The sequence below is a fragment of the Orcinus orca genome, chromosome 9 (assembly GCF_937001465.1).
Source record: "Orcinus orca chromosome 9, mOrcOrc1.1, whole genome shotgun sequence".
NCBI classification, from domain to species: Eukaryota; Metazoa; Chordata; class Mammalia; order Artiodactyla; family Delphinidae; genus Orcinus; species Orcinus orca.
Genome location: NC_064567.1, coordinates 93,618,281 through 93,644,903, shown reverse-complemented (window position 1 = coordinate 93,644,903; position 26,623 = coordinate 93,618,281). Strand labels below are relative to the sequence as shown.

General features: G+C 40.2%; 1 long non-coding RNA gene across 2 annotated transcripts in view; it reads right to left on the bottom strand.

Annotated features, from left to right (window-relative positions):
- Nucleotides 1-26,201, bottom strand: part of LOC125965335 (uncharacterized) — an 87,642-nt gene extending 61,441 nt beyond the window's left edge. For both annotated transcript variants that reach the window (XR_007479095.1, XR_007479094.1), the window contains exon 1: nt 26,071-26,201. This is a non-coding gene — a long non-coding RNA (uncharacterized LOC125965335). The remainder of the gene's footprint in view (nt 1-26,070) is intronic.
- Between the last annotated feature and the right edge of the window lie 422 nt (nt 26,202-26,623).

Sequence of the window (26,623 nt, the reverse complement as noted above, 5' to 3'; positions counted from 1 at the left end):
CTTTTAGACCATAACCTACTTAGCATTCAAACGTGCCTTAAAAAAAAAAAAATCCCACAGCATTCTAAATTCACATGGAGCCAAACAGTTTATAAATGTTCTTGTCTGACTACTCCTTATAATTTTTAAGATAATAAATAAATGATGTTAACATATAGTTTGAATTTTGTCATAAAGTCAACCCAAAGATGAAAGGACAGATTATGTCATTTACATTCTCTGTCATCCACTTGAATCATCCATAACTTTCTCAAACAGCCTACACTTGGCATTGATCCATGCAGATCCTTCAGTGGGATGGAGGAAATGGCACCTGAGAGGTGCTGACTCACATGCTGCTCTGAGCAGCAGGCTGGCATAAGCCAGCAGGGTGGAAATGGAAGGCCTTGGCCACCCAGCAGGAGGAGCACCTAAGTGCCTGCTTAGTCTTCTGCATCCAGCCCGACGCCCAGGCAGCCTCACCTCTTGTGTAAACAGAGCAATGGAAGCCTACTGGCTAATCCTTCAAGGCTCTGGCTCTTTTCGCCCTGATCGATGAGAGTAAAATTCTGTACAACACAGTATGGAACTTTAGATAATGTATTATGGCTACAAATCACCCCTATTTTAAAAGAAACAGCAAAGGCTAGTAGGAAAGAGCTTCAGGGTTGTGGTTGGCTTGAATCTCGGTTGTGACATTTATTAACTATGAGATTCCCCTGTGCCTCGGTTTTTCCATCTCTAAACTGCGGTAATAATAGCACCTCCCTCACAGGGTGGTTGTGAGGATTGAATAAGTTGATATATGCAAATTACTTCATGTCAGCAACATGGTGAACATTTAGCAGAAGACACAGCCATATCATTATCTTCATTCCTATTACACTTTTATTGCTTCTTCACCTCTACCCTCTTCTCCTCCTCCTGCCTGTCCCTCTCACCTGATTTTCTCAGTGGCTTAATTTTTTATGTGATCTTTGTAAGCGGCCTCATACCCTCGAGAGCAAGATGGCTTTACAAATACATTCTTACAATAAAGAGAAGGAAAGAAGGGGAAGGAGAGAGAAGGGAAGAGAGGAAGAGACAGAGGGAAGAAGAAAAGGGGAGGATTGTATATGGAATTAGGGCAGAACTTTCACTTACCATTTATTTAAGGTCACCCACTCCCTAACTTTCTTATCTAAACCCTCTGGTCTCCTGGAAAGAAGGGAGTGTGATCCCTTGAAACATAGGACCCTGCCTCCTGGGACATCTCTTCTATCTCTGGCCACAGCGCCCTGTCTTTGCCTTTCCTCAGAGGCCACACTTGATGTGTATCTAGTCACTCCTCCCTCTCTAATTGACCAAGAATTCTGTCCCACTCTCAGGATCATTCTCCAGCAAGCACTAGGCAGTCATCACCCATCAGAGCTGGCCTGTGACATAGAGCAAAGTCACCGACGCCACCTTTCCATCTTGGTCAAGGCATTGCCATCCCAGGAAGCCCACTGGCCTCCCTTACGGTTTTAACCTTATTAAACACTTTGGAGAGGGAGCTCGTGATTCTCTCTGCACATTTGACTTAAAGCAGAGTGTGGCTGGAGTGGGGTCGAAGTGCAAAGCATCACTGGAAGGAGCTCCGCAGATACAATTAATATTTACACCCTGCTTCTTTCCATAAAGGATTTGTGGACTCTGATTAATTATTACTAATAAAGTTTTGGAAACTAGCACCACACTTCCCCAAAATGAGCGTACATATAATTATTTTGCCTTTGAAAAAGGGAGTCATGGAATAAAGAGATTGAAATTCACTAGTAAAGATAACATGATTGATGACCGTGACATATTTCATATTGAATACTCTGTGTAGTTTTGGGGCCACGAATCGCAAGAGCCTGGGAGTGACAGCTACTCAATTTTAGGACTCAGTCAGCAAGCATCATACTAGGCAGAATCTGATGTGGGTACCTGACATTTAATGCTATGTAAACGAGCCAGAGGGCTCATGGAATCGCTTCTGTAGCTGTGTGACTTTTAACGAGTCATTTGATCTTTCTACTTCAAAATTTTCTTTTCTGTAAAAGGAGGGAGATATTCGAAGAAATCACTAAGAAACCTTCTTTTCTGGGATTTGACCCTTATAAGTCCCACATTACAATTTAATCATATATCTGTTAAGTTGATTGACATTCTTTAAAGAGATACTTGAAACTTTTTCTGAGCACCTCTTCCCTCCTTCCCTTAATTTCCAACTCTGTAACAGCTTTAACTCTAAGAATAGAACACGGCATTGAAATGAGCTGTATACTTCTGCATTTACATGGAAAAATTCTTATAGTGGCTTTATTTGCCTTGTGTGGCTAGATATTTAGCCCCTTAATTTCAAGGCAATAATTCATCCATTTTATTCAACGATGAGACAAGTGTGTATCTGATTCTTTAATTACAGTCACAAGGGACACCATTCCAACTGAGCTCTGCTTCCTACTGAGAGGCCATGTTTTTCCCTGCAAGATTATACGTGAACAATGGTTACTGAATTAAGTGAAATCACAGAGTCCCTAAAAATAGATACAGGTATATTTCTTTCTACTTGCACCTCATCTACATGGTAGCGGTTCTTCTTACAGGCATTAACTTGCTGTGGTTGATCCTTTAAAGAGGTTCTTGATTTGGTTCTTCCTTAAAATTATCCTCAGGAGAAAAATACCAGAGAAACCTGAAGGTTGCGAATTAACTCAAGCATAGTAGCTTTCTCCTGCTGTAACTGCCACTTGCTAACTTCCCAATTAATTCTTCGCACCCGCCCTCCACCCACCTACACCCTTGCATATGATCTTAGTTATTTGACACAATCTACTAGAATCAGTATAGTAGCACCTTGATTAGTATTCACAGTAATTGCTATTCCACAGATCTTTAGTAGAATGTACTTATTTTCTTCCAGCAAATTTTCAGGTTGCTTAAGGTCAAGCCCATTTCAATGCAGGAGGAGGTATTTAACAAACACCTTATCCTTAGACACTTTGTCGAGGTTTAGTTCCTCAAATTGCATCCTATGTGGAAGGACCACATAGAAGGGATCATTGTTTAAAGGGTACAAGGTGAGTTGGTGAAAAAAAAGAGAAAAAGACTGGGAGACTGGGATGATCTCTAACCCAGCAGCAAAGAAGTTCTGAACTGTGGAACTGCTTCTCCACTGGAAAAGCCTAATTCTCCATTAGTGGATGACAAAAGAGATTTGGAAGGAATTATTTTTTCTAGGGGGTGTCCAGTTCCTCTGCTTCAACATAATCACAAAAATGCCCAAATAAATGTGTGAATACATACACATGGGCACAGAGGGCAGTAACTCAGAACTCCAGCCAATATGTCCACAGAATAATTCTACTTTTGATGCATTAGGAAGCAAGCATTTTAAAGACTTTTGTCTTATTTGACTTTCTATCCCCATTCTCTATCATGGTTTCTGTAAATGGCGGTCAAAATACATGTCACTGACCAAGTAAAGATTAATAACAATAATAAGCATTTTAATCACTCGCCTTTATTTTATTTAATATAATACTAATAAAATGCTAAAAGGTATATTTTTTAGTATCCTTATTTTATAGAGAAGGAAACTGAGATTTAAAATAATAGTTTACTTGTCTGAGGTCTGTCCCCACCAGAGACCATGATCACTTAAATCACTAAGACTACCTTTTTTCAAGGTGCTTCCAGGAAAACTCTGAAAAACAAATTACTTACATTTTCCAAAAGATTTTCTTATAGTCATTGGAAATTGAAGGCTTCTGCTATTCTCATTTTAAAGGCTTGTAAAAGAGTAACTAAATAAATTCCATATACACCCAGCAAAAATTAGATAGAAAAGAACATCATTTTATGTTTTGTCTCAATGCTCATTCCACAGGATTTGAACTGAAACAGTCCTTCCCCCCATTGTACTGAATATTTTATTAATAACTGCTGTAGGCTCAGTTGAATCATTGGCCTTTGTCAGATTTTCCCGGATCTCATCTTGTCTTTGCTGGCTCTCATTTTGAGCCTGGATTTCTGCTTAATATGATTTCAATTGATTAGGCGGTACTGTGTTGTCTTTTAGGAAGATCATACGAAAGGCAATAACAAGTACAGTATTTCACAGAGTGGAGTCTACTGCTGCCTTCTCATCTGCTATATTAGCCATTTGTTGTATTTCCTGCGTTGACAGTTGAAACCCTAAAGGGTCAGCCTTTACAAACTTATATTTACTGTTCATTCATCTCAGCAGTTTATAAAAAGGGTTATTCCTGAATAATTCAATGTAAAAACCTGAGCTAAACTTGGGAGAAAAGACTACTACTGGGGTGGTAAGCTGCCCGATTTAGTTACACACAGCACAGGAAAAAATAAACCAAATATACTTTGTAATTTCACTCTAAAAGTCGTTTCTTTCCTTTACAGAAATAAAAATTTGCCTATAATATATTCCTGCTGGGCACTCTGTTGTCTTGTGTCATTCAAAAACAATACTCAGTTTATCTCACCTGCAGAGATTTATAGATTAATCTTTAAATCTCTGATTAGAAATTCATATATGTGAATGAAATGCATGTTGGTCTTTGGCTTTTCATTAAATATTTTTTCTGATTATAAACAATAATATTCTCATTCTGGAAAATATGGAAAGTGCCAAAAAGAATAAAGTAGGAAAAGAAACAAGTTACAATTCTTGCAATTTGTGGGACTATTTAGAATTAAATCTCAGATTGCTTCAGTGGGAAAAGAGGAATTCTAGAAGTAAAGACATAGATATTTTTTTGTCTGAGGTAGAGGAACCAAATTAGTAAGTGGAACTCAAAGAAGTATTTATTTCACATGGAATCAAGAGTCAGAAGGGTGAGCGGAATAAACGTCATTACATACAATAGAGTTATTTGGGGTTTTGCGGAATCCAGGCCCTGCTCTTGGCCACCAGCATCACCAGCAATGAGAGAGTTGGTCAAAACCAACAGTGGGTTGGAAATACCTATATCCTGGTATAGCACTTTGAAATCCACAAATCACAAATAACTGACATTATTTCATCCTCTAACAATGCCATGAAATAGAATTTATTATCCTTTTAGAGAAAAGAACACTGAGTCTCAGAGAGGTTAAATGGCTTTACCAAAGCCACAGACTGATAAATGATCAAATCAGGACTACAAACAAGGTCTTCTGACCCTTAGACTAGTGATTGTTCTGTTAGATTTGGCTGCGTCTATAGGATGATGATGATGATAATCACAGTTGTGATAAAGCCAACATTTCTTGAGCTCTTATTATGTGCTTGGCTCTGTTCTAAATGCTTTACGTGCACTAATTCATTCAATAACATGATGGAATAATCCCCCCCAAAGTTCACAGTACAAAATTCTTTCTGCGTTTACAAATATGTAATTCCCCTTGGCATTGTGCAAAGTTATCACCTTCACGGTTCTGGAATCCAGAGAATTTATGCTAGATTGTGTGAAATGCTAGACAGAAGCATGGAAGAAGCAGATGGCCACCCTCAGGCCTAGAAAGGAGAAAATGGACCCTGACTAGGGAGGGAAATCAGTATTATTTCATACAATAAAAAGGCTGACTCACATTCCAAACAAAGTAAACCTAGCATTTTTGTCATCTTTCTCTGATCTGGAGCTATCGGAGAGTACAGTTGTCTTTAAATTTGATTATAGATAATGTCAGTTTGCAGAGGATTAGTGATATTTCATTACTTTGAAATTCTTGTTCAGTTGTTTCTATGCAAAGCATTTACTGAGGAATAATATGTGAGTTTTATTTTAGCAAAAACAGCAAAATTTAGTTTTAGTCATGGGTAATAGATATATATATAAAACCAAAACTACTCTATAAAACATATGTTAAATTTTCTTCAATTCTTTTTCCTTCTTTTGTTCCCGGCCCAGAGAATTCTTACAGAGCTTTTAAAAGTGGGTTTACCCTGTATGAGACACCTGTTGTGTCCAGTTTCACATCCATTCAGCCCACCTTTTCTCCAAACCTTGCTATGGAAACCAGCTGCTAACAGGTGTACCTGGTCCGACAGCGCCACAAACCTCTCACTTTTTGATCACAGCACAGATGTTGTGGAAACCTGCCTGGCATCTGCCTCGCAGCAACCTGGTTATGCAAAGGAGTCAGCACTCTTGACCAATGGGGAGCAGGTGTGGGTAAATGCTGTCTTCTATTGTGCAGGTGGGCAATTCTGAAGCAAATTCTGCAAGGCTTCTCCGAGGGTCCTGATGGAAGGGAGTCCCAGTTGCCCTCAGGGTGACCGACAGGAGAAGCACTTATTTTTCTTTGCACTGGCCTGAACCCTTCCCATGGTTCACTCTCCCCGGCCTCCACTCTTGTTCCTTGGAATCACTTCCTAAAATAAACTACCTGTACACAATCCTTGGCTCCAGCTCTGCTTTCTGGGGGACCCCACACTAAGACAGTCAGTTTCGCAAGTGGCCCTAGAAAACAGACCCTCAGGATGAGGTTTGGATTAGGATCTCTTCCTGGTCAGATGGTGGTGAGAGCTGCATTGCTGATACAGCCTCCTGGGAATACTCTGGGCCTGCAGTAGCTGCACAATTCCTAAGACTCTCAGGGTGGCCAAAGGGAAGAAGGTACAGTTAATGGTTGAAGCCATAGCCTATGGCGCTTGAATAGTACTGTAGCAGAGATCATCAAAGGACTGTGGAGTTGGCTGGCCTCCATCAGTTGCTTTTAAAACCTTAAACAATATAAATAAAATGACTCAAGATAGCCAACAATCAACTCTAAACATGCTGTCAAATCAGAAGGTCTCCATGGTAGCATTTTAAGAGATCTTCATTTTTGCAGCTACAAGGCAGACTCTGATGAAAATCAGACTGAGGATTTAATTATAATGGTAGTCAAACAATAAAGGAGATTGAATATACCTCCTCAATAGGCCACATAGGCAAAATCAGCCCGAGGAGGAAAAGAGTGGAATCCTAAGACCTAGGATGGGGAAAATTGGGTGGATGAGCCTGAACAAACTGAACTTCCAGATTCCCCTGTACCCTCTGGGAGCTCAAGGGCACAGGGCATATGTCATCCACTACAATTACAATGTATAATCTCCTGCCCAGTTTCCAGACCTAAGGCAGTTCACAGACACAAACCCCTTGGCTTAAGGGAGAGTTAGTCCCCTTGAGAAAGGACCTGCCATGACATCAAAAGTATGTACAATAAATATAGCCCCAATCCTTCCCAAAGGACATGTGTCCCTAGAATAAATAATTTGGGACTCAAGGGGTAGGAGTAGGATTGGTCCGTCTCACTATGACTCCTGTGACCTCTCTACCTGTGTCCCACCTGCGGAATGTACACTCCCATCTCCTACTTTAGGGTCTCTGGGGTCAGAGAGAAATACTTCCACCTGGGGACACTCACCTAAGGCTGTGACTGCTGCCTGGTCATTTGTGGCCCGACGTGCCAACAGAGCAGCAAACCAAGAAAGGAGTTGCCATATTGGAGCGGATAATTGATTCCTATTACCACGAAGAGCAAGAGTTGCTGTGACACAGTGAAGGCATGAAGCCTCTAGCTGCTTCCAGGCCTACCAACAACTGTAAACGGCCAACTGTAGCAACCTCGGTCAGACATGTGCCTGGCAAGAGATTCAACATATAGGGATGAAGGCCTATGTCTCTCTACCTGGGAAGCAGCAGAGATCAGCTAAACTGCTGGGCAAGAATGAAGGAAACCTAGAATAAGCAGTGCTGTCGGGAGAGAGAGAGCGATGAGCGCTTTCAGGGTTGGGGGGAGCGATTAGATGGAGCTTGCTGCATCAACCTCCCTGTGACAAGGCTTTTCATGCAAAGGCGCTGGCTGCCGTCTGGAAGACTTGATAATGGTTTGCACTTCATGGAGAGCACAGGTGGCTTTGGGCGGTGCAAAGTATGGCCAGTACTAGCCTCTCTTGTGTGCCAGGGCCTCCTGTCTTCAAGGCCCATCTCTCACCATCACCATCACAATGGCACTAAATTTGCACAGACACAACCTGACTTCGGCCCACCTCAGATGCACCTCTTAGCTCTAGTTTTCTGCCTGGAGCTACTCTGATGCTGTGAGATGGACTTCTTGGGGAGCTCTTTGGAATTCACCCACACGCAGCCCAGAATTGTGAGAGAGTTAATGTCATGTGGGGCAACCCTTAATAAGTGGGGAAGGGCAAGCTGTGGATAAATGCTCCACCTTCCCTCCCCTTGAACTATGGCTCAGGTCTGGGCCATAGTTCAGCAGTCACCTCAGAAAGTCCTGGCAGGGCCAGACCCTTGTTGACCTCAGTGGTAACCAAGCTAAGAACAGACCCTTGTTGGTTTTACTTTCTTCCTTATTTTACTCTTCCCTGTGCCTCACTCCTGATCTCTGGGATCACCTCCCCCAGAACCAACTACCTTCATGCAAACCTTTGTCTACTCTCAGCCAAGGGGGACCCAGGTTAAGACACCACTTAATTTACTGCTATGTCCTGTATTAAGTGATACCAACCCAGAAGTAATAGAAATACATTTATGCCAAATTCAATCTTCCTGATAGTGGGCACCCAACCACACACACTGCCCTTAAATCACACTCTTAAGGTATCTTTGCATCTTTTTCATTTTAAACTGTAAGTGGGAATTTTTTTAGACGGGTTTTTATGGCTGCAAGAACCAAAGGTTAAGGAAGTGCCAAGTGATCACAGGTGGAGCCTTATCCTTTGGATCACTGAATCATGGGTCTCAGATAATCAGGTGTCTGAGGCTGCCTTTCATCTGCTATAGATCGGCCCTAGTTCCCCTTTGTAAAATAGACAACTAGGGTTTGCTGACTCAAACTGACATGGCTTGGAATCTGCTGGGCAAGGATCACATAATTTCACAGTTGAGTTTGAAATCACTGTGCAAGACAATAACAGAGAAAGGAATAGCTTTTCTTAAATATTCTGCCCTGCACAAGATTATTTAAAATTTTTTCAATGCAACAAAATATGGTAGATAAGAACAGGTTTGCTGAGATGGGGAAGAAGCAAAAAATGCTGGAGCAAATTTTTTTTCTTTTTATTATTATTATTTTTTTTTTTTTGCGGTACGCAGGCCTCTCACCGTTGTGGCCTCTCCCGCCGCGGAGCACAGGCTCCGGACGCACAGGCCCAGTGGCCACGGCCCACGGGCCCAGCCGCTCCGCGGCACATGGGACCCTCCCGGACCGGGGCACGAACCCGCGTCCCCCGCATCGGCAGGCGGGCTCCCAACCACTGCGCCACCAGGGAAGCCCCGTTTTTCTTTTTATTATTATTGCATTCAGGGCTCAGAGTAAACTTGTGCTTTTAACAGCATAATGAGATAGCTCATGAAGGCCCACGTTTTGTTTCTTGAAAATTTTCTCCTAAGTGTTGCTAAAAAATAGAAAAAAATATTTTCCTTCTCAGATTTTGCCTTCTTAGAACCTACTTTCTGCCATAACTTATCAGACAAGCAAAACAGATATTTTTCTTAAAAGCTTCCCTCCCCATCCAGAACTGTCATGCCGGTCACATTATGCCACCTCCTAGAATGTCTTGGAGGTGCTGATGTGGGTCACAGTGGCATCATATAATAGAATCAATGGGCAGTTATTTGTACCTAGGTTACTTGAGACAGGATGGTAACTAACGATTCAGTAGAGATCAGGTAAGAGAATTACCCATGAAATTGAACTTGTCCACTATAAGAAAGCATATATTACAATCAAGATATATGAACTGGAAAATTAGTCGGCTATTTTATTACTTTCCTAGGGCTACCGTACCAAACCGAGTGGCTTAAAACAACAGAAATTTGCTCTCTCACGGTTCTGGGGTCCAGAAGCCCAAAATCAAGGTGCCAGCAGGGCCAGGCTCTCTGATGCTTCTAGGGGAGGATGCCTCCTTGCCTCCTCCAGTTTCTGGTAGCCCCAGGCATTCCTCGGCTGTGATAGCATCACTCCAATCTCTGCCTCTGTCATCACTCAGCGGTCTTCTCTCTTCATGTCTCTGCATCACCTTCCCTCGGTGCATGTCTGTGTCCAAATTTCCCCTTCTTTTAAGAACACCAGTCATATTGAATGAGCACCCACCCTAATGACCTCATCTTAACTAATTACATCTGCAATGACCCTGTTTCTAAAAAAGGTCACATTTAGAGGTACTGAGGGTTAGGATTTCAGCATATCTTTTGGGGGGACACAGTTCAACCCATAACAGGTGTAATCTTTGCAAGCATCTTAGAAACAATCCTGCAGTTTCAAGTTCTCACAGTGAGCTGCTCTCAACTTGGGAGGACTCCATTGTTCACGTGAGAGGCTCTATGTGAGGACATAGTGAAGGGCCATGGGAACGCCAGGAATTAGGTACTAGGACTGCCCTTGCTCATGAGCTCATGTACTACCTGGCAGCTCTACCCAATGTAACAGAGACCATTCTATTGATACAATAACTTGTATTTTCTTACGAGAGAACAAATATTACTACAAGTTCACTTCTAATTCCTCATTTCTTGTCTTTTGTGTGGCTTTTGCATCAGCTACACTTTACTGCCCGTGGATCTAATGATAAACAGAAATCACGAATAATGTGATGGCATTCTGAAGAGAAAGAAAAATTTCAGTAAATTTGTTTTATGATTGAATAAATATATGTAAGTATTTACAAACATGTATTGAGTGCCCACTATATTCAGAGACTTACTGATCACTTTTCCAGATACTATGCTGGGGCCTGGGGATGCAATAGAGAACAAGATTTATGATTCTTATCCACATGGAGCTTTGTGCCTATTAATTATCTTGCTCCTTTTAACGCTGCATCAAGACAGCAGAGTTTCAAGGTGGACTGGCTAGACATTAGTACCCATGGACAAAGACAGTGTTACCAGAATGTATGTGAACTCAGATTTTTAAAGATGAATTTCAGTGAAAAAGAAACTTAAAGCATCTTGTTGATACAAACTGTAATAATGTTTGTATTTATGATACTGTCACTTCAATTTCTTTTTTTCCACTGGATCTCATTCACAATGAGTTCCTTATGGCATAAATATTAGTGAATACTCACTTGGAGACAATGGGATTTCTGACAGAGATCATAGAGGTCTTTAGTAGAATGTATTAGGTACACAGTCATAACAGAGAGAAGGAAATATGCACTAAATCCAAACTCAACATTAACACTAAAGAAGTGACAGGAATCACCATTTGACAACTTGCTGAAAGATTTCTGAATGACCCAAACCAGTCTGAGATGCAGTGGAACTCAGAAATAACAACATGATAAACTGTAAAAAGGATACTTCGAAAATATGTATATGTATGAATTTATGTGTATATATTTATAAATAAATATATACACATATTATGTACATATGCACATTATACACACACACACACACACACACACACACACACATCTATGGGGTTGTAAGGGGCCAATTCTCAGAAAACATGCAAATAAGGTCATGGCCTATTCTTTTCTTTCCCAGTGTTGTCAAAAATTGTTTTCTTGCTCTAGAGTTGAATAGAGCTTGTTTTTTTTTTTTTTCCAGAAAATTCCTGGGCTCAGGCAAGCAGTGTTAGGTGTCCAGATCCCCTTTAGAAGAATTATTTACTAAAGAATAATTGAGATCACTGCAATGCACCCAGAAACAGTAAATATGAACTGTTCTGATATACTGTCATATACACACCCTTACCCTCTCTGACTCAGCTTACTGGGGAAGCAGTGTGAATAGGGTGACTAGGCTTTCCAGGGAACTTTGCTTGGGGCAGTCCTGGTTTATGCTTGTTGCCCTGGCATAATTGTCAGTAGCACCCTGTTTTACTTCTAAAACTGTCCTAGTCTGAACAATAAATTATTGGTTACCCAATAGACACAGAATCTGAAGACAAACTGTTAGATTTATCTAACAGATTTGTCTAAAATTTCACCTCATCCACATATCAAATAGGTCAATTAAACTCTAAACCTCAGTTTCCTCATTGGTAAACTATGAATACTCTTAATAACAATCTTTACATCCTAGTGTTGTTATAAGGATTACATACATTGATTAATAAATACCTGGCACTGTGCGTAGTTCACAGTTACTGCCCAATAAATACTAGCTGTTATTTTTATCATCACTGCATGATGCTGTCCTGATTTAAAACAGGGAGCACAGGAGCCCATCTCCCATTCCAAAGCCACATCTTGGAGTTGTACCTCTACCCTCCAAGTGCAGCCACCATTCTGGGTCTCTCTTTTAGGGTGTCCCCAAAGGATTTACAACCTGGATCTCTTTCCTTTGTCAGAAGTGAAGCCACTTGGCTTCTCTTCCAGATCTAGTTCTAAGCATGTCACTTTCAAATTAAACCCCATCATTGCCCACTAGTTTTAAACTGAATTTTTGAAAATAGCTTATCGTTAGATTTCACAGGAAGTCGCATCCGTCACTCTGGGATTGCCAAGAAGGAGGGTGCTGGAACTATTCCTAATCTGTCTTCTGTTCTTTTCTGAGTGGGCATTCATGCTTGTACAGCCTGCGTCTTGGCCAGGAAGGCTTACCTCTGCTGGGAAGGTTAGGTGGGAAAGCAGTGAAATTGTAGCTGGGAGCGGATGCCAGTGCGGCAGTGGCACGACGATCCAGCAATATCAGAGTTCCCGCCGAGAGAGAGATGGCGGTGGAAATGACGCTTTAATTGTCCTCGACACTGCAGCTCAGTTCATGGAGAACAGAAAACTGTTCTTTAAACAGATGGCAAACCTGTCCATCCATAACCAGGCATTTAATGAGATAAAACAGAGCAGCCAGGGCTGTAGGTGTGTGAGTCCAGACCATTTTGGAAGACATCAATTTAATTGCTCTTCTATTTTTGTGAAAGCTGTTCCCAGATGCCTTCCTTACCCTCTATTCTACCTTCCTTCTTTATTTTTATCTTTCCTGCCTTTCTGGTGTTTGGATCACAATCAGATGGACGGTTTCCTTTCCAGACTCCCAGTGCCATAGGTTTTAAATCACGAGCATAATGGGGGCAGCCTGGTGAAGCTGAAGCCATGTGGACTCTGATGCCAGAGAGACCTGGGTGTGAATCTCTGCTCATTTAGTGGAAGTTTCCTTTTCTATAACATAATGATAGCACTTTCGTGAAGTTTGAAAAATGCAACACATGAAAAAAATACCAAGTATAGTTCCTAACCCTTAGTGGGTGTTCCATAAAAAAAACAAAAACAAAACAAACAACAAACACAACAGTGGCTGCTATTATTACTATGCCCAACTTTTCTTACATGATGTTGAAGTTAGGCTCTCCTAAGCTGCTCTTCTCCATTTATTTTAGGCCTTCAGCATAATACCCAGGGTCATGCCCAAGGAAATACAATTATATGGTACTCACGACCACTTTATTATGTTTACTCACTGTCCCATCCAAATTTCTCCTGCCCCTGTGTAAAAGCATTGCCCTTTGTACTGCCTCATGGAATAGAAGACCAACTAGTTGATCCCAAGCAGTTATATAAGTCCTATATATTCAATTGAAAACAATTAGGTCCATTTCTATGAATGTCCACATGTGTAAAAACTGAATGCTACAGAGGCAGGGAGCTGGGCATATGTCATGGCCCCTGCCTTTCAGGTGCTACCTGTGAAATAGTTACACCTGAATAAATGTATGAAATGATCCTCTCGAGAAAAAACCAAGATTCTCTCTTGGATAAATAGTTCTGTTTCTATTCTGTCCTTGGACGTTTTATAATCCCCGTGGTACCCTGTGATGTTTGTGAAGTACTAGCATCATTTCCGAAACAGTCTAGTATCAGTTTCTGGAGAAGAAGCTCTTCCATCGTGGAGCTTTAGTACAGCTAGGAACAGAATAACTTAGCTATACCCTATTTTCCAAAGCTTAAAAATGAAATTATAAAGTAAACCAGAAGTTGAAAAGGAAAGAAAAAGTGATAACATGTGACAGCTGGGTGCCCATCTGGGAAGAACTAGGCTGAAAATGGAGCACAGGTCAAGGTCAGGAGTCAGCTGGGTAAAAGCCTGAACCACAAGAGCAGAAGTGGGAGAGGGAGGGAACCTAGGGTTCAAGGATGTTTGACCATGAGTGGCTCAGTGCCTGCAGGTCCTATAGTGTTGTTATCCCACAAGAAGGCCAACTGGCAGCAGGGATGCCCCCTGGGCAAGTGAGACAGCAAGGGGAAGGGAGTGTGCAACACAGGTGGCACGTCAGCTCTGCATGGTTTGGACAGTGGGCTGCTGCCAGACTCCTTTTTGAACATCTGCCCACTGACCTGGCAGATGTGCCACTGCTGGTCTTCATTAGGTGCTACGCACAGGCGGCGTCCAACCCAGAACAAGCCCCACCGTCCACTGCTGGTGAAGGTGGCCTCTCCCTCCCCCTGGTTTGCACCATCTCTTTAACTAGCAAAGCAGCACCCTATCATAAGGTTCTGATTTAAGAGATGACTTCATTTTAGCAATAGTGAGTGCTGTAGATAAAATATTTAAAAGCCTCATGGTTTTATTAACATTTTAAGAGTTCAAAGAATTATAGCTTTTAACATCCAGATTTTTCTTCTTTTTTATGTTTTAGTATAGGGAAGGGATTTGGGTATATGTCCTCTCTTTCAAATCCTGATCTAAACCAAACAAGAGAACCTTCCTCACGCTAATTAGCTATAGCTTTATCTTAACAGTTTTAGGTTAATGATGAATTCTCTGTGAAATGGGATGGCTTTTTGCCCTAAGGCTAAGAGGAACCAGACCCAAACGCAAATGCTTTTAGGGACCAGACACCAATACAAACGGCAGAGTTTAAGGGCAATAGGCAATGGTAGAGGTGGTGGCGAAACAAAGGAATGCAGGCCCCACCTAAGGAGATTCAAATGCAACTTTTTTTTTTTATGTGAAAAATAAAACTCTTCTGCAGGCTACATTTGATCAAAGGCTTTCATTTGCAAACCTTGCTTAAATGATTCGATATATTGCTTACAATCTAAATGTTTACTGCTAGGCATTTTGAAGCTTTGTTTATAAAACACAACATGTTGGTTCCCTTTCAAAATTCCCTTATTTCAGTAGATCCAACTTAACTTTCATAAACTTAGAACTATTTTTGCAAATCTCTATATGACCTCCTTTGTTTCCACTGACTACTTTTTCAGACTGAAATGTGGGGTATGGCCGGTTGAGTAGAAGTGCAGTAGGCTTAGAGACATCTTGCTTGATTATATATATTCCAGTATTTGAAATTTACTTGAGAACATAAGGTACACACATCTCAACACTGAGCAAATTCATTCATTAAACTGTTAGTTTTCTGTTAACTCTCAATTCACCAAACACTTAAAGAACATCTTCTATGTGACGTACATAGTTTTCAGGTGACTTTTATTCTACAATGAATATACAATGTGGTAAGAAATACAATGTGGTAAGTTCTATAAAGGAGGACTGGATAATTTGATATGATTAAATAAGAGGTATTTTTTTTTGCCAGTTTGCCAGCCTGGCAAGTGGGAGAAAAATCGCCCATTCTACAGAAAATTCTGTAAAGCAACATCTTAGCATAAAAAATTTGGTTCAACTCTTTGTCTTCATGCATAACCCTTGTTTGTAATGGAAATTGGTGCTGTGGTTTCCAAGACTGAGTGCATAGGATAGTTTCAGAGGTTAGGCACTGCTTTGGAAAGATCATGAGATATTCTACCCCAGTACCTAGAACAGTACCTAGCACACTGATTATAGATATCCATCAGTATTTGTTGAATAACTAGGTGAACGGATCATTCAAGGTTCAGTTAAGAGGACTAGAGAGCTTTGTCTTGCTTTTGACACATGAAGCCCCTGAGGAATATGTGGGCAGTACTCACAGTGTCTGATATACATCACTGAGCTCACCAGGCTGTTTCCATGTGTGAAGAGAGATCTCTGCAATCACCTGACTCCAATTATAGGCAGATGGTCAGTGACAAACATGAGTTTCCGGGGGAGTTCATTCTTCCCCTTTGGATAACTTAAGTGTTTCATCCTATGAAATAAAACTCACTGATTAGGCATTAGATTCTTCAGTGCCTCCCAGAATAGCCATTTTAAGCACCGTGTGCATCGGAGTTTTAGAGTGGCAGGGCTAATTCAGTTACTTTGTGTTTGAAATTGGATTGACAAGGTCTCTGCTTTCTGAATTTCCTTGTTTAAGAGAATATTTGGCTTATCACAATACTAACATGTAGTACCCGGTAGTCAGTAATATATGATATTGACCATGCTGTATGTTATAGCTACAAAGCACATAGCTATGGATCCCAGCCTGTCAGGAGAGAGTCTAGATCCCAAACATTCTGTCCTGGCCTCCTCATAATATTAACATTAACTGTCATTGGCTGAGCACTATTCTTTGTGAGGCCCGTGTCAGGGGCTTCATTTGCATTGTCTCTCATGTTAAAGGTGGCTCTTGCTATATACAGGTTAAGATGAAATAGCTGATGTACAAAGAGAAAAGTGCCTTGTCCCAAATCACGTACAAAGTGTCGAAGTCCTTGGGCACATTTGCATTTCATTGATTTTGTCTTTGGTTTCAAGTCCAGAAAGTATGGTTACTCTGTATTTCATTTACTAAGACTTACTTTATCACACATAGTTACAGCAATATAAAATAAGAAAACAGAACTTAAGGGAAAAAAAGCACAATAGGAGCCCACCACAGTCCTACCCTGGTGTTTACACTTACAGGCACAGAGACCTTCTGTCAGTTTCCTCCACACGAAACGCTTTTCACTTTCACACGTGTTGTTCCTTCTGTCTGGAGCGCTGTTCCCTAAATAATCACCATCTTCCTATGACACCCCTATCTAAATCAGGTCACCCATTCATTTTTCCTCGGTACCCTGTAATTTTTCTTTAGAGCACTTTCTACAGTTTTAGTTGGTGTTTAATTTTGTGTTTATTTCGTTAATGCTCATTTCTCCCACAAAGGTAGGAACCACATTTGTTCATGTCTTAGTCAGCTGTTATAACAAAATATCATAGACGGGGTGGTTTAAACAAGAGACATTTACTTTTCACAGCTCTGGAGGCTGGAAAATCTGAGATCAGGGTATTAGCATGGTTGGGTTCTGGTGAGAGCCCTCTTGCTGCGTCCTCACATGATGAAGAGAGAGGGAGAGAGAGAAAGCTCTTTGATCTCTTCTTATAAGGGCACTAATCCTATCACAAGGATCCCACCCTCATGATCTCATCCAAACCTAATTACCTCCCAAAGGCCTCACCTCCAAATATCATCGTGTAGGGGATTAGGGTTTCAACATAGGAACTTGAGAGGGCATACTTCAGTCCATAGCAGTTCACATAGGACAGTGTTTACCATAACACAGGTTCTCAATATTTACTTAATGAATAAATGAATTAATTAATTAAAAATGTCCAGAGATCTCTATGTCCCTTTGAAAGTTGCTAAATTACAACTGGAATCCAGAACAGGGGGAGTGCTCCAGCAATAATGTAAGTAAGTAAGTCTTTAAGCCAAGAGGTAAGTTCAGGAGCTGCTGAGAAACCAAGGCTACAAGTGAAAGAGCTACGACAGCAATGCTTAGAGAACTCTGAAGTGAACACCAGTGTAACAGTGGGTTACAGCCCACCGCTGGGGCTACCACGGTGAAGATCTGACTTTTTCTTTGTCTTCTCTCTCAAGCAGGGCTAGCTACATGATTTGTGCAGCTCAGTGCAAAATAAGAATGCAGGACTCCTTGTTCAAAAAACAGGGGAAGGTGCCATTAAAAGTACTAAAATATAAAGCCCTTTCCTTTTGTCGATGGTCTCTCTCAACTTGTTTTATTTTCATTTGCTATTTAACGTTTTTTTGTTTGTTTGGGTTTTTTTTTTTTTTTTTGGCTGCACTGTGAGGCATGTGGGATCCTAGTTCCCCAACCGGGGATCAAACCCATGTCTACTGCAGTGGAAGCGTGGATTCTTAACCACTGGACCACCAGGAAAGTCCCTTAATGTGGTTTTAAGGTAAAACAAAATTAAACATTTTAATTATTGGCATGAATTTTACCACTGTGCAGTCAAGAGTTTTAGATGTAAATATCAGAGCATTTAACTCCTACTTGAAATCACCAAAATTAGACAATTCATATTCTGCACCTTGTAGGTGCATATGTATTTCATTCTTACCAGCACTTCAGAAACACTGCACAAAACCAACTCAACTACTTTTATTTTATTTTGTGATAAGTGCACACTTTACCAACACTCTCTACCTTTGGCTTATTGATGAGTAAGGAAGGACAGAAAGGAAAGAGATCAATAGGTTGCCCTATTTTTCCCTCTCCTTCAATGTCATCATTTTCAGTGTATGTGGTTGGCTACTACAGGGAAGTACCAGGGCTAAGAAAGGATACGCTAGGATTCCTTGGTTGGTTGTGCCTTAGAACGCAATTGCCTTCTTTCTGGTTTGAACAGAAAACATGGGCTCTCAGGGATGTCAGCGTCTCCCCTTAGTTGTAAACATAACATACCTTGTCCATACAATGAGCCTCACCAAACTCCTACACATTGGGATTCTGCGCTCATGAATGAGCACAGAATGAATGAGGTGGTAAGGAACTCACCATCATGCTCCACTGTTCCCCTGGACTGACTTACAAAATAGAAGTTCACAGTCAACAGTGACAGGAAGGGAAGAGTATGAGAAGATGGTGGAGGGAGGTGGGTGGGGAAGGGAGGACCAAGACTTAGCCTGTTGTCTGAAATCCCACGTGTTCTTCCTTCTGTGTCTCCATTTTTTTCCCGATCATTTTTCATTTTTCAGTGGAGATAGCACTCTGTTTCTACTTCCTCCCTGAATCACACTGTTCAAAGGCAGCCTGCGATGGCCAGAAGAAGCCACTACCTTTGGCCCACTTTTCTAGCTAAGATCAATAAGGCAGTGGCGGTCACGGGGACAGGGCTCCCTGTGGTCTTATACACAAGACTTTTGCCCTTTGTGGAGCCACCCATCTTCACTCAATGGCTTAAACTGTTTCTTTTTTTTTTAAAGGTCACGTGAATTTAGGCATTAAACAAACTACCAGATTAGCCAACATCGAAACCTTTTTTTCCTAACAACAACAACAAAGGCTCTTGTAGCTAACACCCCTAAATAAAGAAGTACTTTAAATTAAACATATATGGTTTAAAAATTTTGCCTATAAATAATAATCATTGATAATTATCCCTCACCAGAAACTAAAGAATCGGTGTGTTTCCCATGTATAAACACTGACAACTACTCTATTTGCACAAAGAGCATTACACAAGCAGAAATAGTTTCATTATTTAAATATTATCAAGAAAATCCTTTAAAAATAAAGGATTGTACTATACTTTATATCACATGAAAATGTAAGGTAGCATGTGCAAACTGTTTTAAAGTGCTTGTTAAAGATTCTTATAATAAGAAAGGCTGGGAAAAGTAGAGTCACATCTTATCAAAACAATCTAAGAAATCTTAAGAATGCTGCTTTTCTAGTAATACATAAATATACACGAACATGAGCAAGAATCCAAGTAAAGAAACAGTTCTTATTCATAGGATTGACAGTTTTATTATTACACCAGCCTGAAATAACATATAATGGTGTGTGAGTGTGCACTGGAGTTTCTAAAAGCAGCTTTTAAGATAGGCTTAATGTGAGAAGGGTTCAACTTTCTTCTTTAAATTCTGGAGGATGGGGTCTCTTGGGGATAAAGGGGAAAAGTGGAGATAAACTTTTAATGCAATCTCTATTCTTGCCACAATTTGTTGTATTTATTTGTTCAGCTCTATTTATTGTGTAGCCGCCATATGCCAGGTCCTGCGGATACAGTGAGGGCCTTGACAAATACACACTCAGCCTTCAGGAAGCTCAGAGCACAGGCCAGAAATAGTCTAGCACAGAGAACGTCACAGGGAAGTAAAAGGTATTTAGGAACACTTGGTGGGGGAACCTAGCAAGACCAAGGGTGGGGGGGTCAGAGAAATCTTCCAGGAGGAAGAAACATCAAAATTAAGGGCCCTGGGATAAGTGAGACGTGACCAAGTCTGCAATGGGGCAGTGGAGAATGCTGAATCAGCAGAAATCCTGAGAAATTCTTTTAGGACCTGGTTTCCCCAATTTTTATTAATCAGGAGCTGAGGCTCCTTTTAGATGATTTGAAGAAATTTCTAGGACTGAAAAAACTAAATGCCTGTTATGATTGGTCTTGTGTCAGTTTGAATTTTGAATGTGTGTAAATAATTGATGAGGTTGAATCAGAGAGGTAAACCAGCTGGGCACCTTTAGTGGGGGCCAGTAAGAACCACAGCCACACCCAAAGAGTTGCACAAAAAGGAAGTGTGGTGTCTCTTCTTTGGGCCATGCTTTTGGGCACTAGGGAATGCCATCCTTTCTGGGTGAGGGAGCTGGCAATAAAAGTAGGTTATGAGTTGGACCTGGATGTGCGTATGGGAGGGTTTTTTTTTTTTGATGTTATATACATCTAAAGGAACCTAAGACACACCTGTATTGAGGTGTGTGGCTGTATTAGTCAGGGATCTCTGGAGAAATAGAACCAATAGGATGTACACGAGGAGATTCATTATAGGTAATGGCTCACACAATTATGGAGACTGAGAAGATCTGCAAGATGGAGAACCAGGAAAACTGGGGGTATAATTCAGCCTGAGACTGAAGGCCTGAGAAGCAGGAGTGCTTATGTCTGAAGGAAGGAGAAGATGGCTGAACAAGCACAAAGAGCAACTTCACCCTTCCTCAGGCTTTTGCTCTATTCAGGCCTTCAACTGACTGACTGATGCCCACCACACTGGGGAAGGTGGTTTTCTTTACTCAGTCTACCTATTTGACGCTAATCTCCTTCAGAAACATCCTCACAGATACATCCAGAAACGTTTTACCAGTTATTTGGGCATCCCTTAGTCCAATCAAGATGACATAAAATTAATCATCACAATGATCCAACTGCCAACCACCGGCCATCAGGTACTGTATTCCAGGCAGAGGGAATAACATATTAAAAGACCCAGAGGCTAAGAGGCACCAACATCTCCAGGTGACAGGAAGTACTTAAATAAGGGTGGGCCAAGTATAAGGCAGCAAATGGTGAAGGGTGAGTCATAGAGTAACCAGTAAGATTTCAAGTGTGTTGAGATTTTAGAATGCTGGAAATGGAAAGCCATTTAATACTTTAAGTAATGAAATGATATCATCAGATTTGCCTTTTCAGAAGAATACTCTGGCTGCCAAGTGGAGGCTGGATGTAAGTGAAGGCAAGACTGGAAGGAAGAAAAGTAATTTATCAAGGAGATGTGAGTGGCCCAGAGTTGGGAGTGGCAGTGGGCATGGGGAGATCTCGGACTGATGCACCTTGGTGATTTACCAGATGTGTGTCTCTGGGTGCGTGTGTGTGTGTGTGTGTGTGTGTGTGTGTAGTGAAAAAAGAGAGAGGTAAGGTTGACTCCCATGTTTACTGTTATGAGAACTGGGTGAATGGCTGGTGCAATCACCAAAAAAAAAAAAATGGAATATAGAAAGAGAAGTTAATGTGTATAGGGTTATTCCAGAGGTTATTACTACATCTTACATGTCTCCTTGTATGAGAAATGGAACTGAGTGTTGCCGGAATAATGACCATAGCCATTTGAGGGGAGTGTTTTGGAAAATAAAAACATTTGTAAGGGAGAATGCACTTAGATATTTGTTGCTGAAAGTAACTCTGACCTTGACTTCAACCCTTCCCACGTCAACATCCATTCCCAATCCCACCCACCTAAATCTTGTCCTTCCTTTTGGAGCTCTAGGTATGAATCTAACTACTATGAAACATGGCAGCGCTTTTGAAAGGAGCCAGCTGGCTACTTCTTTCTCCAACGTAAAGCATAATGGACCTCCAAGGACAACAAAGTTCAAACAGATCTAAGCGAAAGATTAAGACTCAACCAAAGCCTTTGTTACTCATTTTATTAATATTCCTTTTTTTTTAATACCAAAACTTAGGCCTAATGTCCTGAGAAGGGAAGATTCATGCATATACCCTTAATATTAAAAAGCATTTTCTGGATCAACTGGCAAGAAAGTACTGTCATAACAACATCACTAATAATGATAATAATTTTATCTGCCTTTATTTATTGTCTACTATGTGCTAGTTGCTTCTTGAACATTATTTCTATACTCATATAAACCCTACATGTTTATTATCTCCATTTGCCAGATAAGCAATTGAGAGCAACGCTAAGTAGACCACAAAGGGAGTGCAGACCTTCAATGTGGTCTCCTTTCTATGGTCTAACCAATTACCTATACCTATAAGATAGTAAGAGCATATTTTGGAAATAAATCATTTGAAGTAAATAGATGTGGGCAGTGCTTTTGGCACTGTCTTAATCTTTCCCTCAAGCCTAGGAGTTTTGACATAAAAGGTTCATGATTGCTTAGCTATGAATAGACCACAATTTATTTTTTTTTCACCTGTTGATGGACATTTGGAATGATCTATTGATATTTAACATATTTTAACATGATATTGATTTTTATAATATTTAACAACATACTAAATATTCATATGTTGTTAAATATTCATTCCATTTTATTGCTGAATTGTATGCCACTGTATGAATATTCCACAATTTCCTGGTCAATGGGCAGCTTTCTTGCATGCAGGGATTTTAGGCCCAGGTCTTTTCATTCTGTGGTGTCACAAAATAAATAGGTTTGATGCCTATGCATTGAGTTGGCAAACAGATGTAGAGAATGTAGAGGTCTATAGGCACCACGGCCCAGAAATAACCCCTTCTCACACACATACTCCACTGGTGAGAAACAGTCATGTGCCCTCTCCTCAATGCAAGTGTGTTGGAAAATGTAGCTGACTGGACAGCTGCTTCCCACCATACTCTATACTATGTGAAGAGGAGGCTGAGATTGGTGGACAGTTTTATGTCACTGTCATGGATGTTTAACCCATCAATTTTTTTTCCTTTAAAGTTTTTAACTTGGGAGTCATGTTTAAAAAAATAGTTCTTCACTCAGGAATTAGAGAAACATTTGCCAGTATTCTTCTAACAGTTACATCTTTTTAAACCAGGTAGCCTAACCTTAACACCATCCACTCTCCCCATTAATATGAAAGCACACTTTAATCAAATACTGAAAGAATTCTAGGGCTTCCCGGGTGGCCCAGTGGTTAAGAATCCACTTAACCCTGCCAACGCAGGGCACATGGGTTCGAGCCCTGGTCCGGGAAGATCACACATGCCACGCAGCAACTAAGCTCGTGGACCACAACTACTGAGCCTGAGCTCTAGAGCCCACGAGCCACAACTACTGAAGCCTGCATGCCTAGAGCCCGTGCTCTGCAACGAGAAGCCACCACAATGAGAAGCCCACGCACCGCAACGAAGAGTAGCCCCCGCTCGCCACAACTAGAGAAAGCCCGCCCGCAGCTACGAAGAGCCAACGCAGCCAAAAAAATATATATAAATGAATAAAATAAATAAATTTTAAAAACTGAAAAATAAATAAAATAAAATAATTCTAACACACACACTTGGCACCCTTTATGAACTTGACTGTGTTCTATTTCACTTTTATCTTGGGCTCATACCAGCCCTTGAATATTTTAATTATAAAAGTTCTGTAATTAAAAAAAAATTCTCTGTGCCTCTCCCTCCAAAATTAGTCTTATTCTTTCAAAAAAAAAACCTTTCCCATCATACGCTCATTTATACATCAACATAAGTATCTCTCCAAATCTCTCCCTCAATCCTAAAATAATCACAGAAGAGTTTAATTAGTAGATACATACATACATACAAACATATATGACAGATAAACAGATCATAGACACATTTGGAGGATGACTGATATATTTTCAATGTTGATTTTTCTCATTTAGGAGCTTGGTATTCATATTCAAGTTTTCTTATGTGTCCCTCATTATGCTTTCAACATTACAAACCTGGTAAATATTAAATAAATACTTGCTGAATGGATCGTATTACCATACTGTGCACACCTCTCATTAGATTATTCCTAGGTATTTTATACTATACTTTTGTTGCTTAATAAAAAGATCTTTTTCTATTATAGATTTAAACTGGTTATTGCTAGTATATGAGAAAGCTAATCACTTAGAAGAAATATATTATGTTGTAAAACTTTCAGGACTGAGAACGTGTTTCTGTTCCTTTCATAAATGATTGATAGTTTCAATGGATATAGAATTCTAGGTCAAGAATATTTTCTTTTCACTGAAAACTACAGACATGACTCATACTATCTAATAATATTTGTTACTGAGATGTCTGAGGTCAACTGGATTTTTCTCTCCTTTTGTTTAGCAACTTATTTTTCTTTCCCTGTTGTATGCTTATAGAATTTTTACATTATCAGAAATTAAAATATGTTTATGTCCAATTCCTTCATTAATTTTTTTCCTCTGTCATAACCTAAAAATCAAATTTTTAACTCAGGGAATTTTTTTCAATGATTTAATAATTTTTGCTCCTTTTTCACATGCCTTGTGAATAATATGAATTTCTATTATAAATATATTGATCTCCTAGGCATTTCCTCCTTGTCTCTATCTTTTCTCCATCATAATTATCTCATACTTTTCCTCTAAGCTACAGAAAAATTTTCAGTATTTGACTTTTATTCCACTATTTTGTTGAAGTAGTGAATCTATGCTTCACTGCCTTTATTATATTTTAATTTGGGGAATTTAAAAAATCTGAAGTCAAGCTTTACTTTATGTAATTGATGTAGTTTAGCATCAGTTAAGAAAACAATTCAATATATTTTAAAAAACATTTTACTATTAATCTTCTAGTAAGTTTATTTCCTGGGGTGGGAGTGGTGATGGAATATTTCCTCTAAATTCCTTATACTAGTGCCTGTGTTTGGAACTAATAAATGTTTCCATAAATGTTATTTTTATAACTTAAAGTTTGTTCCCTTTTACCAACATCTCTCTATCTTCCCCACCCTCAGCCCCTGGCAAAGTTCAACTTTTTTTTTTTTTTAGATTCTACATTTAAGCGGTACCATGAGGTATCTGTCTTCCTCTGAGGATCTAATATATAACACGATAACTATAGTTGATAACACTGTATTGCATAATTAAAATGTGCTAAGATTAAAATTTAAATGTTCTCACCAAAAAAAAAAATAGATCTGAGGTGATGGAGGCATTAACTCAGTGGGGGGAATCCTTTCACAATGAATAATGTATCAAATTGTTATGTTGTACACTTTAAATATCTTACAAACTTATTTGTCTATTATACCTCAAAAAAGCTGGGGAGGGGGGAGAATGATTTTTTTTCCTTGCAGTTTACTCATCCTTTAAATGGTAATCCCTGCTTGTTTAGTGCTGTTACTTAACACGAGTTGAACCAGAAATTGTCCCAGGACACAATTTACAGTTCCAAACAAAACCAGAGGGGCTTTACTTTTAACAGCTTAATTGTATTCAAAGTCCATTTTCTATCTGTGATCAGTAGAGACAGAACCATAACCAGAAGACCCACGCTGTGACTTATATATGGTGGGAACCCGGAGTTAGCTGGGTACCACCCACTTCTCTTACTGGTGTGACTGCCTTAGTGATGTGTACAAGCTCCCACTTCACTCAACAGGCCTTCCTCACCAAATTAAGTGAGAGCTGCCACTTCCTAAAGTTCTGGCTAAAGGAAGGTTACACTAATCTTGTGTTATAATCATATTTCTTTCAGTAGCCCAAAGATAGCTGGGACATTTCTCCCTTTCTCTAATTGTAGACAACTGCTCTTAAATGGAGCTCACTGTCTCAATGTTAAATTTTAGTTAGGGCACCATCCAGGCAAAGTGTAGGCAGGCTGAGGGCCAGGGCCTGCAGTTCTGAGGATGGTAACTGTAAAGCCTCAAGTTCCCTTCTGGCCTTCCCGGGCTTACTGTCATCTCCATCTCCCTTCTCTCTTAATCTTAAGGGTACCTGTGCATTTCTGTCCTTTTAAGTCCCACATAGGTTCTTCCTTTGCATGAGACAAAAGTCAAGCTGGTTGATTTTCACCTAGGTTAGGGCTCACCTGGATTCTATATTCCTGAATTCCCTCCAACTTTCTCTTTGGTGAATAGTGGGTATCCTTTCTTTTCTTCTTTTCTTTATTTTCTTTCTTTTCTCTTCTTCTTTTGAGTGCCCAATCTGACGTTTCTCTATTTTTTCTAATGGAGAGATCAGAAAAGAAGGTGCTAAATATGTGTCATCAAATTATTATGTTGAACCGAAAGTCTACATTTCTGTATTAGTTTTCATATTCTAGTCCCATTAGCTTTAAATAGAAGAAGAATTTTATACCATGAATCTGAAGAAAAGAAGGAAAAAGAAAGAAGGGAGGGAGGGAGGGAGGAAGGGAGGAAGGAAAGAAGGAAGGAAAGGAAGGAAGGAAGGAAGGAAGGAAGGAAGGAAGGAAAGGAAGGAAGGATGGACCCAGACAGCAAAGCTATCGGAACACCACACTGACCGGTGAATTTACAAGGATTAACTTTTTCTAACTGACAATAGTTAGACAGCCAATTAAAGCAGTGGAGGACACCTGGTAATATTAAAACATTTTGAAGGAAAAGTAACAGTAAAAAGAA